General features: G+C 34.7%; 1 pseudogene; it reads right to left on the reverse strand.

Annotated features, from left to right (window-relative positions):
* Positions 1–3,116: 3,116 nt before the first annotated feature.
* LOC100582533 lies at positions 3,117–3,949 on the reverse strand (annotated as a pseudogene).
* Between the last annotated feature and the right edge of the window lie 12,646 nt (positions 3,950–16,595).

A 16,595-nucleotide genomic window follows, 5' to 3' on the forward strand; every position in this document is an offset into this window, starting at 1 on the left:
AGCAATAATCAGAATTTCAAATAGACAACATATACTTATAAATTTCATAGACCATAACCACTCTCAAAATACAATTGCAATGAGTGTTTTGAATATCAAATAAGTACAAGTGCAGGTAATAAATAGAAAAAAAACTTCCCTTCCAAGTTATTCAATTATGTATGAATTCTGACCTTTCATGAATATTGCCATGTTTGCCTTCAAAAAACAACTTTCAACAGATAATAAAAAGAATTCAAACTCAGCAACCTTCTGAACAAAAACCACTTGCTGATATTGAAGTTTTTCCAGTGTTATAAGACACATTAAATGATGAACTATTATGGATTAAGGATTTGGCTATCAAAGAAGATAAGCTTATATTTACTACTAAATTTAACGTAGAAAAACTAGTACATCCTTTACTTTGGCTAATGGATGGCACTTTCCAAACTCTCTTTACTGTTTTTTTAATCAGCTAGGTACAATTTCTCTGTCGGATCAGAAAAAAAAATTAGAACTTATTTACTTGTTTATATATCAATGACTGGAAAAAGTGAAGCAGTTTGTAGATGCTTATTTGAACATTTGGTTCAGTTGAATCGCCTAACCATAATGATAGATTTGTAATTAGGTGTGATCAAGACTTCTTAAGTGAATTTCAAGGTATTACCAATATTTTGGTGTTTTTACATTATCATTATTTTGTTTTACCAATATTTTGTAGTACCAATATTTCCAGTGCATTCGGTGGAAAATTCAGATGAGTGGATTAGCCACATGATATGGCAGGGACAAAATTTTCAGCTTAAAAGTGCATCTTTTTTTTTTGCATTGGCATTTCTTTCAGCTGATGCCATTCCAGAAGCTTTTAATGAATTAAGGCCACATATGCCTGAAGAAGACCGTAAAATGGCTGACTGTTTCAGAAATAATTTTGTGCATGATAGGATAGAACAATACTTAGGCAAAAGTGCTCCTGTTTGATTACCAGTATTGTTTCCATCAAATTTGTGGTCTGTATGTAAGTACATTGGGAATAAACTTTCACATACCCAAAACAACATAGAAGCATGGCAGTGAAGATAGGAAAATTGCATAGGGAATGCTCATGTCAGTATACATCAAATCACAGAATTATTTCAGAAAGAGCAGCACTACATGGAAAATGAATTTAAATGTATTCTTCAAGGAGAGTCATGTCTAAAAGGAAAAATAAGCTATTCATTGTGATGCAAGACTTAGAAAATATAGTTAATAATTTTAAAATTTGGCTAGCTCTTATTAACCACATCTGTGTAATTGCCCAAAATCTATCCTGCATTTTTATATGTCAAATTTCCTCTTCAGTTTTTTTACTTTGTTTTTGCATTTTAAATGGTCAGATTATTATTTAGAATTTGGTATGCTATGTATTTCATCTTTGCATTATTTCCAATGTTGGAGGTATAAATTGTGAAATGACTTTTAGAGTGTTCTAATTTGTTTTATGCATTTCTTTTTACAAATCTGACTCTATGAAAGTGCATTATTACAAGGCTGACTTTGTGTATAAGCATTGTGTGCATATGTAAAAATATTGAAACTTCCTCAATAAATGAGACATTATTTTCATACATATGTATTTGTGAAAAATTAAATTTCTTGAAATCTTGGCTCTCTGGGCAGGGTGGGGTTTCACTATGATTCTCCATGCTGTCCTCAAACTCCTTGGCTCGAGGGATCTACTGCCTCAACCTCTTGGGTACCAGAGAATAAAGGTGCTTGCTATTCCACACAGCATCCCACTGCAGTTCTTGATGGATCTCCTTAAAAGACTCAGATTGTTCCTCATGGTATTTCAGATAGCTTAAATGATAATTCTTGGTGCAAACAACTAGCAAACATAGTTATAGGCATTTATACATTTATACATTTCCATTTTGACCTATTTTTTTATAAACAGTTTATATCTGCTCATAACCGTTATACTGGTGCAACTGTTGTTCATACACCAGCTTGTTTATGCTTGCAAAACTTGCTATGTTTTTATTGCCGATGCTGTTATAGGTGGACTATAATGTATTCTTTGTATTTTTATATGTTTGTTAAATACATTCCCTTTTAAAAATATAAATGAGTACTATTAATGCTATTTTAAACAACTTTTTTTGAATTATATTTTTGGGATTTTACTTTTTCAACACTTTTAACATTCGAGATTAGGCATATGGAATTGTGATTGTGTCTTTCGGTCTTTTGGGATTATGACTGGCTCTCTATTTATTTATTTATTTTTCTGTAACAGAGTCTTGCTCTGTCACCTGGAGTGTAGTGTTGGGGCTTGATTATGTCTAATTGCAGCCTCGAATTGATCTCTAGGGATCCTTCCTCCTCTGCCTCCTGAGTAGCAGGGACTACAGGTGCACACCAACAAACTGGAAAACTTTTAAAGATACATATATATAATCTTTTTCTCTGTAGAAAGAACATCTCAGCTATGTTGCCCAGATTGTTGAAGTCCTAGGCTCAAAGGATCTTCCCACCTCAGCCTCCCAAAGCACTGGGATTACAGGCAAATACACCAAAATGTCAGTGTAAATTCACACACTTTTACATACACAGATATGCATAAATACAAGAATTCAAAGTGACATGTAGACATATAACACAGGTACTTATGCATAAACACACAACTCAGACACAAACATATCTATTGAAATACACAATACTGTCGTGACCTTCTCACTAATGATTAAAATTCAACTGTTCACAATTGATTAAAAAAATGCTCATGCTTTAAATATTAGAAATGAAAAAATCCACTCTAAAGCCACATTTCACTGCCACTTCGTTTCTTATAAGGTGATAATGTGAAGGAATCTTAAAGACTTAAAAGCTCAGGGAAGTTGGGGACTTCTAGAATAAAGATCTGCTAAGTAAAATCACTGGAAGTGCACATTAGAAACATTCTGTAAAATTAGCTAAATTATTTTTACATTTTTTTTTTAGAGACATTGTCTCACTATCTCACCCAGGCTGGAGTGCAGTGTCATGATACTACCTCACTGCATTCTCAAACTCAAGTGGGCTCAAGTGATCCTTTTGCCACAGCCTCCTGAGTAGCTGGATTACAGGTGCATGCCACCATGCCCGGTTCAAATTGTTTTCACTTTCACGACCCTGCTGGAAACTTGCTGCTGCTCTAATTCATGACTTGGAGAGGCAAAACTGAAAAAAGCTATTGCTTGCTTCAGGTGTTTTGTGAGAATCCAGAAAAAAAAGGTCTGAACTGAAAATCTCCATCTCCATCACCCAGATTTTAAACTGGTACACTGTCCAAAAAACACTTGGCGTTGTTCCCTAATGAAAAGCAAAAAACACCAGACCGTGCAATTATGGATGGTTCAAAGGTATGTTCTTGGTTAGCAACAGTAATGTTTCATAGCCTCAGACTATCACAGAGGCTTTGGAGCTTTTTGATACTTTTGATTGCACTCCATACAGTTTTTAAAGATACCAGTGAACATTTTTATTGTGTTCTTTTAGCACTTACTTCATGGAGGTGATCTCTCCTTTTATAGATGTCAATTCTACATCTTTGCTCTGTGTTTGCTGAGTATATATCTTCTCCATGTGTTTTGGATGGCCCTCAGCTTTGCTGAAATTGTATTCTTATAGAGAGACTCCTGATATACCTAATATGTCCAGAAGTATAGTGCTCAGGAGCTAATGTTCAACATCATCTCTGGTTGCACTCCTGCCAATACCATAGCTTTATATTCCTCTGATGGACTAAGTTCTGTGAGGACAGTATCTAGCCAGAAAGGTTATTTCTACAGGCAAGACAGATAGCTGGTGAACGACTAAACTCAGAACTGACATACTGACCACAGAAGATGTGAGAACAGGTGGTGACCCATGCAAAACCAGAAAGTTTGGTGTGACATTATCAATAATTATGAAGCAGCATGTCTTCACAAAAAGACATAATAGGATAGTGAAGTCTCTGGAAGCTGAAAAGAATCCATAAAAGAAAACTTCAGTCATAATTTATTGTACATCCAAGATTTATAGCAACAAAGAGGTCCAGTCTGGAAGAGTGAGACTCAGATCTAGTTTTGGTCTGTTGAAATTTTACTTCTCTTGTATTACATGCATTTACCTTCTATCTAAGAATCAAGTTGAACTACAAGGATCTATCAGATACCTAGAATCATCTCTTTATGGTCCCATCAGCCTAATTTAACCCTCCCTATTGGGAATGTCCAAATCCCAACCCACTTCATTTTCAAGGGATCTCCAGATGTTATAGAGGCTTTCACAAGGCCAACTTTGGGCTGGCACACAGAGAGCCAAAGACCCAGGCTATCCCTCCTCAGTGGAATTCATCTTCAATCAGCCCACCAAAATGGAGAATGACAGTCATTCTGTTTTTCTGGAGCATCATTAGTACAGAACAGAATTGTTTTCTCAGTCATTCCAATCAATTGTTGAAAAGTCCACTTTTTAAAAATATAGTTAAATTCTAGTCAACAAAGAAAAATACATAAACATAGTTTTAGAATAAAGTCAAAACTAAATGTATATCTAAATATTTAAATACAAGTATATTTCCTCCTTTTATGTTGCCCATAATTGCAATACTAAAAGCAACAGATAGTAAAGCAATTAAAAGCCAACCAAAAGGCCTCATTATATAAAACTCAAAATATTACATTTAAAACATATATATATATTTATTTATAGATAGATAAGTAGGTTGTAGGTGTATCTACCTATTTAACTGCATATACATTTTTATAAAGTGAGATAAAACTTCTTAGGTAATAAGACCTGTTGAAACAATTTCTCCCCACGAGAAACTACGTGGTGAGTATTAAAGTTTAACAAGTGGCCTATATAATTATCCTTTGCCCAAACAGTTTAATTTTACCTATAAAATGACTGAAATTAATGGTGAAAGGAGGCAAATGGAATATAGATTTAGTTGTTATGGAGGTTGATATGAAATATGTGACTGAAGAAAAAAGATATATAACAACAATTTTTTGCATTGGAAATTTTATAGTTCTAGATTAATGTATTGAAAGCAAAGTTTTGTTTTGGTTCCATATGAAATTTAAGGTAGTTTTTTCTAATTCTGTGAAGAAAGTCAATGGTAGCTTGATGGGGATAGCATGGAATCTATAAATTACTTTGAGGAGTATGGCCATTTTCACGATATTGATTCTTCCTCTCCATGAGCATGGAATGTTTTTCCATCTGTTTGTTTCCTCTCTTATTTCCTTGAGCAGTGGTTTGTAGTTCTCCTTGAAGAGGTCCTTCACATCCTTTGTAAGTTGTATTTCTAGGTATTTTATTCTCTTTGTAGCAATTGTGAATGGGAGTTCACTCATGATTTGGCTCTGTTTGCCTACTATTGGTGTATAGGAATGCTTGTGATTTTTGTACATTGATTTTGTATCCTCAGACTTTGCTGAAGTTGCTTATTGTATAGCCAAGAAAATCCTAAGCATAAACAACAAAGCTGGAGGCATCATGCTACCTGACTTCAAACTATACTACAATGCTACAGTAACCAAAACAGCATGGTACTGGTACCAAAACAGATATATAGACCAATGGAACAGAACTGCGGCCTCAGAAATAAGAGAAATAGATTACACACATCTACAACCATCTGCTCTTTGAGAAACCTGACAAAAACAAGCAATGAGGAAAACAGTCCCTATGTAATAAATGGTGTTCAAGATTCAAGGCAAAACATTTCTCAAGCATATCCTCAGAGACTCTGAGCATAGTTAGAAACATGATTTGATGACGGCTACAGATGTCTAGAGGTATATGAAAAAATATGTACAAAAATAGCAGCCTGATGATAGAAAAAATGCAGGTGGTTCTGAAGATCCAAATGATGGAACTTTTAATAAATAGAAAATTTATTTTGTGAAATATTATATTTATATGGTTTATATAAGTCAGAATATTGGAAATACGTTGTTTTTCATTTGTTATCACATTATTCAGTATAGAGTTAGGCTAATTTCTAAATGTCTCATATCTGACCATGTGAAAAGGTTTCCTCTCTCATTATCTCCCCTCTCAGAAAATAATGTTTTAGATATTGTAATTGAGCGTTATAGGTTTGATGGTAAAGAGAGGCTTTAAGGTTGATGTGAGGACAAAAATCAGAATCTTTATTCCAGATGCTGATTTCAGAGGATCAGTGTATAAATCTGAACTCTTCTAGGGGAATACATGCAACCAATGAGGAAGTTAATATTATACCTACCGTACAGGTAAAGACACTGAGACTCAGACAGTTAAAAAAAAAACTTGCCCAAGATCAGTTTCACTAAGATGTTCACTTAAGCTTCACAAAGATGTTCACTTACATGAGTAATTTCCTTAGTGGTGATTTGTGAGATTTGGGCACATGTATCACCTGAGCAGTATACACTGCACTCAATTTGTAGTTTTTTATTACTACCCCCTTCCCACATTTTCCCTGAGTCCCCAAATTCCACTGTGTCATTATTATGCCTTTGCATCCTCATAGCTTAGTTCCCACTTATGAGTGAGCACATACAATGTTTGGTTTTCCATTCCTGAGTTACTTCACTTAGGAATATACCTAACCAAGGAAGTGAAAGTCTCTTCTAGACACTGGCTTAGGCAATGGATGTGGTGAACAGGGAACACTTCTACACTGCTGATGGGAGTATAAACTGGTACAACCACTATGGAAAACAGTGTGGAGACTCCTTAAAGAACCAAAAGTAGAACTACCATTTGATCCAGCAATCCCACTACTGGATATCTACCCAGAGGAATAGAAGTCATTATACAAAAAAAAAAAAAAGATACTTGTACACGCATGTATGTAGCAGCACAATTTGCAATTGCAAAATTGTGGAACCAACCCAAATGCCCATCAATCAACTAGTGGATAAAGCAACTGTGGTATATATATAGAATGAAATACTACTCAGCCATAAAAAGGAACGAAATAATGGCATTCTCAGTGATCTGGATGAGATTTGTTTTTGTTTTAGTTTTTTTTGATACAGGGTCTCAATCGTGTGCCACCATGCCCAGCTAATTTTTGTATTTTTTGTAGAGACAGGGATTTGGCATGTTGTCCAGGCTGGTCACAGTCTCCTGAGCTACCCAGATTAACAACAATTTTACAAAATGCACATATGTAGGGGCAAATACAATGATCCGGTTCTTTATAAAAGAACTATTTTATGTCTGAAGTTAGCAATTAGAAACACTAATGATAAAACATTTTTAAAAACAAAATACATGTTTTAAAAATTATACATATTTTGATGGGCCACAGTGGCTAATGCCTGTAATCCCAGCACTTTGGGAGGCTGAGGTGGGAGAATCACTTGAGTCCAGGAGTTTGAGACCAGCATGGACAACACATGGAGACCTCGTCTCTACTAAAATATAAACAAAATTAACCAGGCATGGTGGTGTGTGCACCTATAGTCCCAGCTACTTGAAAGGCTGAGGTGGGAGGATTGCCTGAGCCCAGGAGGTTGAGGCTGCTGTGAAGTAAGTTCGCGCCACTGCCCTCCAGCCCAGATGACAGAGTAAGACTTGTCTCAAAAAAAAAAAAAAAAAAAAAAATATTTCCATCATCCAGGAATACTAACAGTTAATGTATTGTTTTAGTCTAAACTTTGGCCTCTTTATGATTTTTTATCTGACATTTTAATTGATAGTGCAGTATATGTAAAATTGTGTATCTTCCTTAACAAACTGAATATAATAAGCATTTCAAAATCATCAAATATGTTTTCCAGACATAACTGAAGACTGTGTAATAGTCCATTTGATAAAATACATATCTTATTTTTTATTTTTTATTTTTTTATTATACTTTAGGTTTTAGGGTACAGGTGCACAATGTGCAGGTTTGTTACATATATATACATGTGCCATGTTGGTGTGCTGCACCCATTAACTCGTCATTTAGCATTAGGTATATCTCCTAATGCTGTCCCTCCCCCCTCCCCCCACCCCACAACAGTCCCCAGAGTGTGATGTTCCCCTTCCTGTGTCCATGTGTTCTCACTGTTCAATTCCCACCTATGAGTGAGAACATGCGGTGTTTGGTTTTTTGTCCTTGCGATAGTTTACTGAGAATGATGGCTTCCAGCTTCATCCATGTCCCTACAAAGGACATGAACTCATCATTTTTTATGGCTGCATAGTATTCCATAGTGTATGTGTGCCACATTTTCTTAATCCAATCTATCATTGTTGGACATTTGGGTTGGTTCCAAGTCTTTGCTATTGTGAATAGTGCCGCAATAAACATACGTGTGCATGTGTCTTTATGGCAGCATGATTTATAAGCCTTTGGGTATATACCCAGTAATGGGATCGCTGGGTCAAATGGTATTTCTAGTTCTAGATCCCTGAGGTATCGCCACACTGACTTCCACAATGGTTGAACTAGTTTACAGTCCCACCAACAGTGTAAAAGTGTTCCTATTTCTCCACATCATCTCCAGCACCTGTTGTTTCCTGACTTTTTAATGATCACCATTCTAACTGGTGTGAGATGGTATCTCATTGTGGTTTGATTTGCATTTCTCTGATGGCCAGTGATGATGAGCATTTTTTCATGTGTCTTTTGGCTGCATAAATGTCTTCTTTTGAGAAGTGTCTGTTCATATCCTTGGCCCACTTTCTGATGGGGTTGTTTGTTTTTTTCTTGTAAATTTGTTGGAGTTCATTGTAGATTCTGGATATTAGCCCTCTTGTCAGATGAGTAGATTGCAAAAATTTTCTCCCATTCTGTAGGTTGCCTGTTCACTCTGATGGTAGTTTCTTTTGCTGTGCAGAAGCTCTTTAGTTTAATTAGATCCCATTTGTCAATTTTGGCTTTTGTTGCCATTGCTTTTGGTGTTTTAGACATGAAGTCCTCGCCCATGCCTACATCCTGAATGGTATTGCCTAGGTTTTCTTCTAGGGTTTTTATGGTTTTAGGTCTAACATTAAATCTTTAATCCATCTTGAATTAATTTTTGTATAAGGTGTAAGGAAGGGATCCAGTTTCAGCTTACTACATATGGCTAGCCAGTTTTCCCAGCACCATTTATTAAATAGGGAATCCTTTCCCCATTTCTTGTTTTTGTCAGGTTTGTCAAAGATCAGATAGTTGTAGATATGTGGCATTATTTCTGAGGACTCTGTTCTGTTCCATTGGTCTATATCTCTGTTTTGGTACCAGTACCATGCTGTTTTGGTTACTGTAGCCTTGTAGTATAGTTTGAAGTCAGGTAGCATGATGCCTCCATCTTTGTTCTTTTGGCTTAGGATTGTCTTGGCAATGCAGGCTCTTTTTTGGTTCCATACGAACTTTAAAATAGTTTTTTCCAGTTCTGTGAAGAAAGTCATTGGTAGCTTGATGGAGATGGCATTGAATCTATAAATTTCCTTGGGCAGTATGGCCATTTTCAGGATATTGATTCTTCCAACCCATGAGCTTGGAATGTTCTTCCATTTGTTTGTATCCTCTTTTATTTCATTGAGCAGTGGTTTGTAGTTCTCCTTGAAGAGGTCCTTCACATCCCTTGTAAGTTGGATTCCTAGGTCTTTTATTCTCTTTGAAGCAATGGTGAATGGGACTTCACTCATGATTTGGCTCTCTGTTTGTCTGTTATTGGTGTATAAGAATGCTTGTGATTTTTGCACATTGATTTTGTATCCTGAGACTTTGCTGAAGTTGCTTATCAGCTGAAGGAGATTTTGGGCTGAGATGATGGGGTTTTCTAGATATACAATCACGTCATCTGCAAACAGCGACAATTTGACTTCCTGTTTTCCTAATTGAATACCCTTTATTTCTTTCTCCTGCCTGATTGCCCCGGCCAGAACTTCCAACACTATGTTGAATAGGAGTGGTGAGAGAGGGCATCCCTGTCTTGTGCCAGTTTTCAAAGAGAATGCTTCCAGTTTTTGCCCATTCAGTATGATATTGGCTGTGGGTTTGTCATAAATAGCTCTTATTATTTTGAGATACGTCCCATCAATACCTAATTTATTAAGAGTTTTTAGCATGAAGGGCTACTGAATTTTGTCAAAGGCCTTTTCTGCATCTATTGAGATAATCATATGGTTTTTGTCTTTGGCTCTGTTTATATGCTGGATTATATTTATTGATTTGCAGAGACACAATAAAAAAAAGAGAATTTTAGACCAATATCCTTGATGAACATCAGTGCAAAAATCCTCAATAAAATAAAATAAAATAAAATCCAGCAGCACATCAAAAAGCTTATCCACCATCATCAAGTGAGCTTCATGCCTGGGATGCAAGGCTGGTTCAACATATGCAAATTTGCCAACTTTCTGAACAGTTCACACCAAGGACTCTCAGTGTTCTCCGTTAGCATTTTTTAGTCTAATAATATTAAACAGCCAACTCCAGAAACCCCAAAATGAAACAACTCTATCTTTAATATTCTGTTCCTCTAGGCCCACTCCTGGTACCAAAATCTGTATTAGTCAGGGTTCGCTGGAGGGACAGAACTAATAAGAGATATATCTATATCTGTGTCTATATCTATATCTATATCTATATAGACAGATATATGAGTTTATTAACTATTAACTCACACAATCACAAGGTCCTACAATAGGCTGCCTGCAGGCTGAGAAGCAAGAAGCAAGGAGAGCCAGTCCGAGTCCCAAAACTGAAGAACTTGGAGTCCAATGTTCGAGGCCAGGAAGCATCTAGCATGGGAGAGAGATGTAGGCTGGGAAGCTAGGCCAGTCTTGTCTTTTCACATTTTTCTGCCTGCTTATATTCTAGCCACACTGGCAGCTGATTAGATGGTGCCCACCCAGATTAAGGGTGTGTCTGCCTTTCCTGGTCCACTGATTCAAATGTTAATCTCCTTTGGCAACACCCTCATAGACACACCCAGGATCAATACTTTGCATCCTTCAATCCAATCAAGTTGATACTCAGTATTAACCATCACAAACATGATAAAACAAAGGTAATTGAATTTCAGTGAAACAAGTAGTTTTACAAATTTGTCAATTGTTTGAATATTAGATGCCTCTTTAAACAGAAGCATTTAATATTTTTTCACCATTTTTTATCACTTTTTCTATAGTAATCTTACTTTTAATTTTGTGCATTCAGAACTAAGATAAGTAAAATTACCCTAAATTTATCAAACATTTTGGAAAGAAAAATATATATTCATCTAAGTAATTCAATTGTAGCTGTTTTTATGTGTAGGTAAGTAAGTACAAATGAAGAACTCTGGTAGAATGGAGGAGAAAAAGATTAGTTTTGAGTAGCATTGATTAAGAAAATTTTCATGGAACATATACACTTCGAACTGAAAATTTGGTTAACATTTATGACTAGGTCTTTTGTCTTAAAGTTGAAGATATTGGATAAAATCCTAAATGGATATACCAGATCTCACAGTGCCAGCTCTTTTACAGTAAATAATTTGTCTGTTTTATGTTCCTGGTTCCTAAAACAGAACCTCTAATACTTCTGGATTTCCTGAGTGATAGAAATATCTTTGTTATTCCTGGTAGGTCACTCAGACCACACCTGAATTTATGTTAATGAGGTGACTCATGATGGACCCCTAGGTAGTTGCAAGATGGGTGCCGGCCATGCTGAAAAGACCAAATGTATGAAGACTGGGCTTCTGAGCTGTGTGATATTGGTCTGATCTCCCAACCTCCAGAAAAAAGAGGGGAGTGGAGATTGAGTTCAATCACATGGCCAACAATTCAGTCAATCATGCCCAAGTAATAAGACTCTTTAAAAACTCTGGACACCTGCTGTTTGGTCGAGCTTCCTGATTGGTGATACAAATCAATGTGCCAGGAAGGTAATAAATTCTGAGATTACAGAAAGCTTTCATTTTGGATCCTTCCAGACCTTGTATATGTTTCTTAATTTGACTAATCCTAATTTGTATCCTTTTACCTTCTTTCTTTTTTTTTTTTTTTTTTTTGAGACAAGGTTTCACTTTGTCACCCAGACTGGAGTGCAATGGGTGATAGTAGATCACTGCAACCTTGAATCCCCTGGACTCAAGTAATCCTGTTGTCTCAACCTCCTTAACAGCTAGGACTACAGACACACACCACTACACCCGCTAGTTTTTTTTCCTCTTACTTTTTTTTTTTCATCGAGGCAAGGTTTCACTATGTAGCACAGGCTAGTCTGTAACTTCTGGCCTCAAACTATCCTCCAACCTCAGCCTCCCAAACCACTGGAAGTACAAGAATGAGCCACTGTGTTCGGCATTTAATTTGATTTCTTTATAATAAAATTGTCACAGTAAGTGTAGCACTTGCCAGATTTCTATTTGTTCTAGAAAATTATAGAACCTGGGAGAAGAGCAGAAACCTCTAAATTTGTTGCCATTTTATCGAAAGTTCAGGTGACCTGGGAAACCCGGAACTTGTGACTGGTGCCTGAAGTGAGAGGAGTTTGTCAAAGACTGGGTCCTTAACCTGGGAAATTTGACCTAACTCCAAATAGTGTCAGAATTACACTGCAAAATCCATAATGAATTACTATATATTGTAAATACTATTCTAGTGCAAAATACTATATGAACAGTAGTAAGACACCAGCCAATAGAAGCAGAGAGAGAAAATCAGAGAAAGTAAATTAGAATTATCCCTGTAGTTAAATATGAGTAGATATAGGAACTAGTCCTAAAGTGAACTCATCCACAGTCCAGTGATTGTTTCCCTACAAAAACAAACAAACAAAAAACCCAACTGTTGTTAATAGAATATTGCCTTTAAATTAATTAGTTGAATGACCAATGGTGATACAATCAGCTTCTTAGGCCTAATAACAAAATTATTATCTCTTGGCCCAATAAAATATATGGAGTAACCAATGATTGACTCTGAAATTATTTTTTAAAATTTCAATGGGAATAAAAGACTGAGACCTATTTCTGCAATGGAAAGGCTGCATTATATTTTTCAGTTTCATTTAGGCTGGCTGTAAAATTATATATTAGTAGAAGAAAATAATAAAACAAGTTTTGGGTATCTCTATATACCTTTAGCCAGAGCTTATCATTTAATTAATTCAGCTGTTGGGTCAATAATATATGTTTAAAAGCTTTAAGGCTTCAAAACACAGACCTAGAACTGCTGAATACTGAATGTAAAAGTATGCAGCAATATATTGTAAATGCTGAAGAAAATAAAATTTTCTTCCAGGATAACTAATAAGAGTACTTTTCGAGCCATATAACAAACATAGAGATCTATCTGGTTTCTCTGAAATACATCATCTGCAACATCAATTTTTCATTTTCAGTTTCCATATACTGTAGCTTTTCTCTGAAATCCTATGAAAAGGAATATGGAAATAGCATGATAAACAGATCTACTATACTCAATCTCTTCAAAAGCATTTCTTCAAAAGATTGCATTACTCTGATGAGTTGTTCCAGTACTGGGAAACTATTGATATTCTGAAGTATTTGTAACCAACAATTTCAACATATGAAATTGGAGATTTTTTTGTTATGAGTTTTGGCTTCACTATTACTTCAAGTAGTTTCTTTTGAGTTAAATTTAGGAATATATAAAACAGATATTTTAAAAATGCAAAATGTGACTAATCCAGACATTCAAAACAAGTATCATTTATATTTTTATCTAATACTTAAAGATACATTGCTTATTTTGGATTGGGTTTTACTATTTTATAACAGGGAGTGCAGTGAGAATATTGTGTAATGTTTGGTAGTTTTCAGTTACTCAAACTATTTAATACAATTTCTCCCTCAATGGAACAATTTATGTCTGAATAATATTATCATCCATAAGCTAGAGACCTTGGAAGCCTATTAAATATTAATCAATAAGTAAGTTAAACAACTCTAATTTAAAAGAATATAATTAAACATTATTACCATAGGAGTGTAAAAATTAGTAGGCAGGTACTTTAGAGAAAATTCATACAAGAGAGCAGTTGTAATTTTAACATGAAACCAATAGATGACACTAGAGGGTAAGAATTGCAAACTTTCTTTTTAAGCCTGGAAGCTGGATAGTTGCTTTATTATGTTAGTTACTAAACTGATACATGCTAATACGTGCTGATAGGTGAGTATGAGCGGAGAAAAAAGAAACTCCATAAAGAGCATTGTTCTAATAGATATGCTCTAACATATATATGTATATATTTACACATACACATACATACATATCTATTAGGATTACTTTTGCAGTACAGCCTAAACTAATAGACGCAGCAGAACAAGAATTCAGAATAAAATGAAATATATGTTTATTTTTAAAAATTGCCTTTTCCTTCATTTTAGCGTATCTATCATCACACAAAATCACAACACAAAAATAAATGTGAATAGTGCATAACATTAGAAAAGAAAGGAAGTCTCATCAAATGCACAAAATAGAATTCTATTCATATTTGCATTATGGAGAATATTCATTTGTTGGCTTAAGATAATTTTAGGTGTTAGAAGAAGAAGATAGTAATTAGTCTAAGACTTGAATGTGAAATGTTAACAACAAAAATAATTTCCTGGAATTCCCTATATATCATTATTTGTTGATAGATCCTAATTACTTGTATGTAGACAAAACACATATTTAGGTTTGATATGTATAGATATGTTTGTAAGTCACAGATCTATAAATTCATGTAAACAAAAATGGAAAGATGACAGGAAATGAGTAGTAAAAAGTGAACTTAAACTTACTGACAATTCTGTACCAAACACTGTGCTAGGCAATTTTATATATTTATTTCTCAAAGCAACCCCATTTGGAAGACGAAATAATTATCCTCATTTTCCAGATGAGTAAAATGAACCTCAGAGAGTTTAAACATTGTGCCTAAATGATAAAGCTAGTAAATGGTAGAATTGGGACTCAAACACATCTGGATTTATTGGAGACAAGAGTTTGTATTCCTTTTGCTTTACTAACATGCATCTGAAAACTCAGAGCCGTACATAAGAGTCTATAGATTTCATTGGTTGAAAACATGAGGAGCCATGATTACCTCACTTAACATATTCACATGCCTCTTAACTCATTTTATTAACTACAGAACCACAATTAGTCCAGCTTAAGAAGTAAGTACTATTTTATTTCTGGGTAAAGCAGCTATCCTGAAATTGATAGGCATCAGATTATTCATATTCTAGTTCTAGCTCTGACACTAATTAGATGTGTGCCCTTATTCATGTAATTTAGCCTCACTAAAACTCAGTTTTCTTGCCACTAAAATAAGGAGAGTTAAAATAGATCAGTATTTCAAAAATCTTTAAGTACTAAAATATATTTTATTAAAAAAATTAAGGGAAATTCCAACTTATAAAATACATAAAAGTAGAATTTGGATGGGGAATAACTTCCAATGTTGGGATCCCAAAATTATACTTTATCAGCCTTTTCCTCTCAATTCCTCTCAGTAATCCCTGAGGCAAGTCTATAAAGTTAGAAAATCACTGTACTAGACTGAATCTAGAGTTAATTTCAGCTTGAAAATTTTATGATTCTTTGATACTTAATTTTACTAATCCAAAAACATATGTCAATCTGATATTGGTAGAATTAGGAGGCTTTATAAATGTTATTTTTATAAAATATAATTGCAAAAGAGTCACGCTTCAAAAAGGAGGTTACATGTCTATAAGTATGTTTATTAAAAAAAACTTTTGAACTGCTAATATGACAACAGCCATGCTGTATGCATTTAAGTTATGATGGTGAATAAAAGCAGATTATTCTGTGATCTTCAATTTTATAATCTGGTGAATGAAATAGACATTATTAAAATAATCAAAATCACCAACAGAAGATAATTATAAATTTTAACAAAACTTACAAAAATAAGAGTAATATAGAGTTAGGATATCAAACTTATTTGATCAAAGTGAACTCTCTAGAAGATATGGAAATATTTCCTGGAGAAATTGATACCTAAGTTCAAGAGTGTAATATAAACAAGAGTTAAAGTAGGAAGGGAGACAGAGAGGTCCTTTATGAGAGGGAGATTAGTGAGTAAAAGTCACTGAAGGAAGGCCAGAATGGCTGGAGTGCAGAAAATGAATGGGATCATGAGATTTGATGTGACTAAAGAGGTTGACAAGGGCCAAACTATACAGAATAAGGTGTACTCTTTCAAGGAGTTTTAAATTTACCCAGTAAGATTTGGAACCTGCTAAAGGGATTTGGAGTGAAAAAAACTTGAAAGAATCCAATAAAATAAAGAAAAATAAGCCACCTGAGAAATTAAACTTTTCTGTCTAATCATTATGTCAAATAAGTTCTGTGGTCTTCTGGAAAGCAAGTGGAAGATGAATAAAGCCAGGCCATATAAACAATACAGGAGTTTCTCAATGTTGTAAACTTGACCTTTCACCACTTTCAAAATTCTGTGAGAAAAGAGTTTTAAGGGTTTAATCTATAAGCAATGCTCAAATAAATAAGGTATCATTAGCTAAAGCCAAGTGTGTCAGTTCCTCTAGACATCATTCTGCATTCCACTTAGGGATATGAACCTCACAGAACCTTTATCATTGTAATCTGTGAGTTAGAATACTATGGCTCTCACTACTAGTCTT

Source organism: Nomascus leucogenys, chromosome X, assembly GCF_006542625.1.
Source record: "Nomascus leucogenys isolate Asia chromosome X, Asia_NLE_v1, whole genome shotgun sequence".
Classification (NCBI taxonomy): domain Eukaryota; kingdom Metazoa; phylum Chordata; class Mammalia; order Primates; family Hylobatidae; genus Nomascus; species Nomascus leucogenys.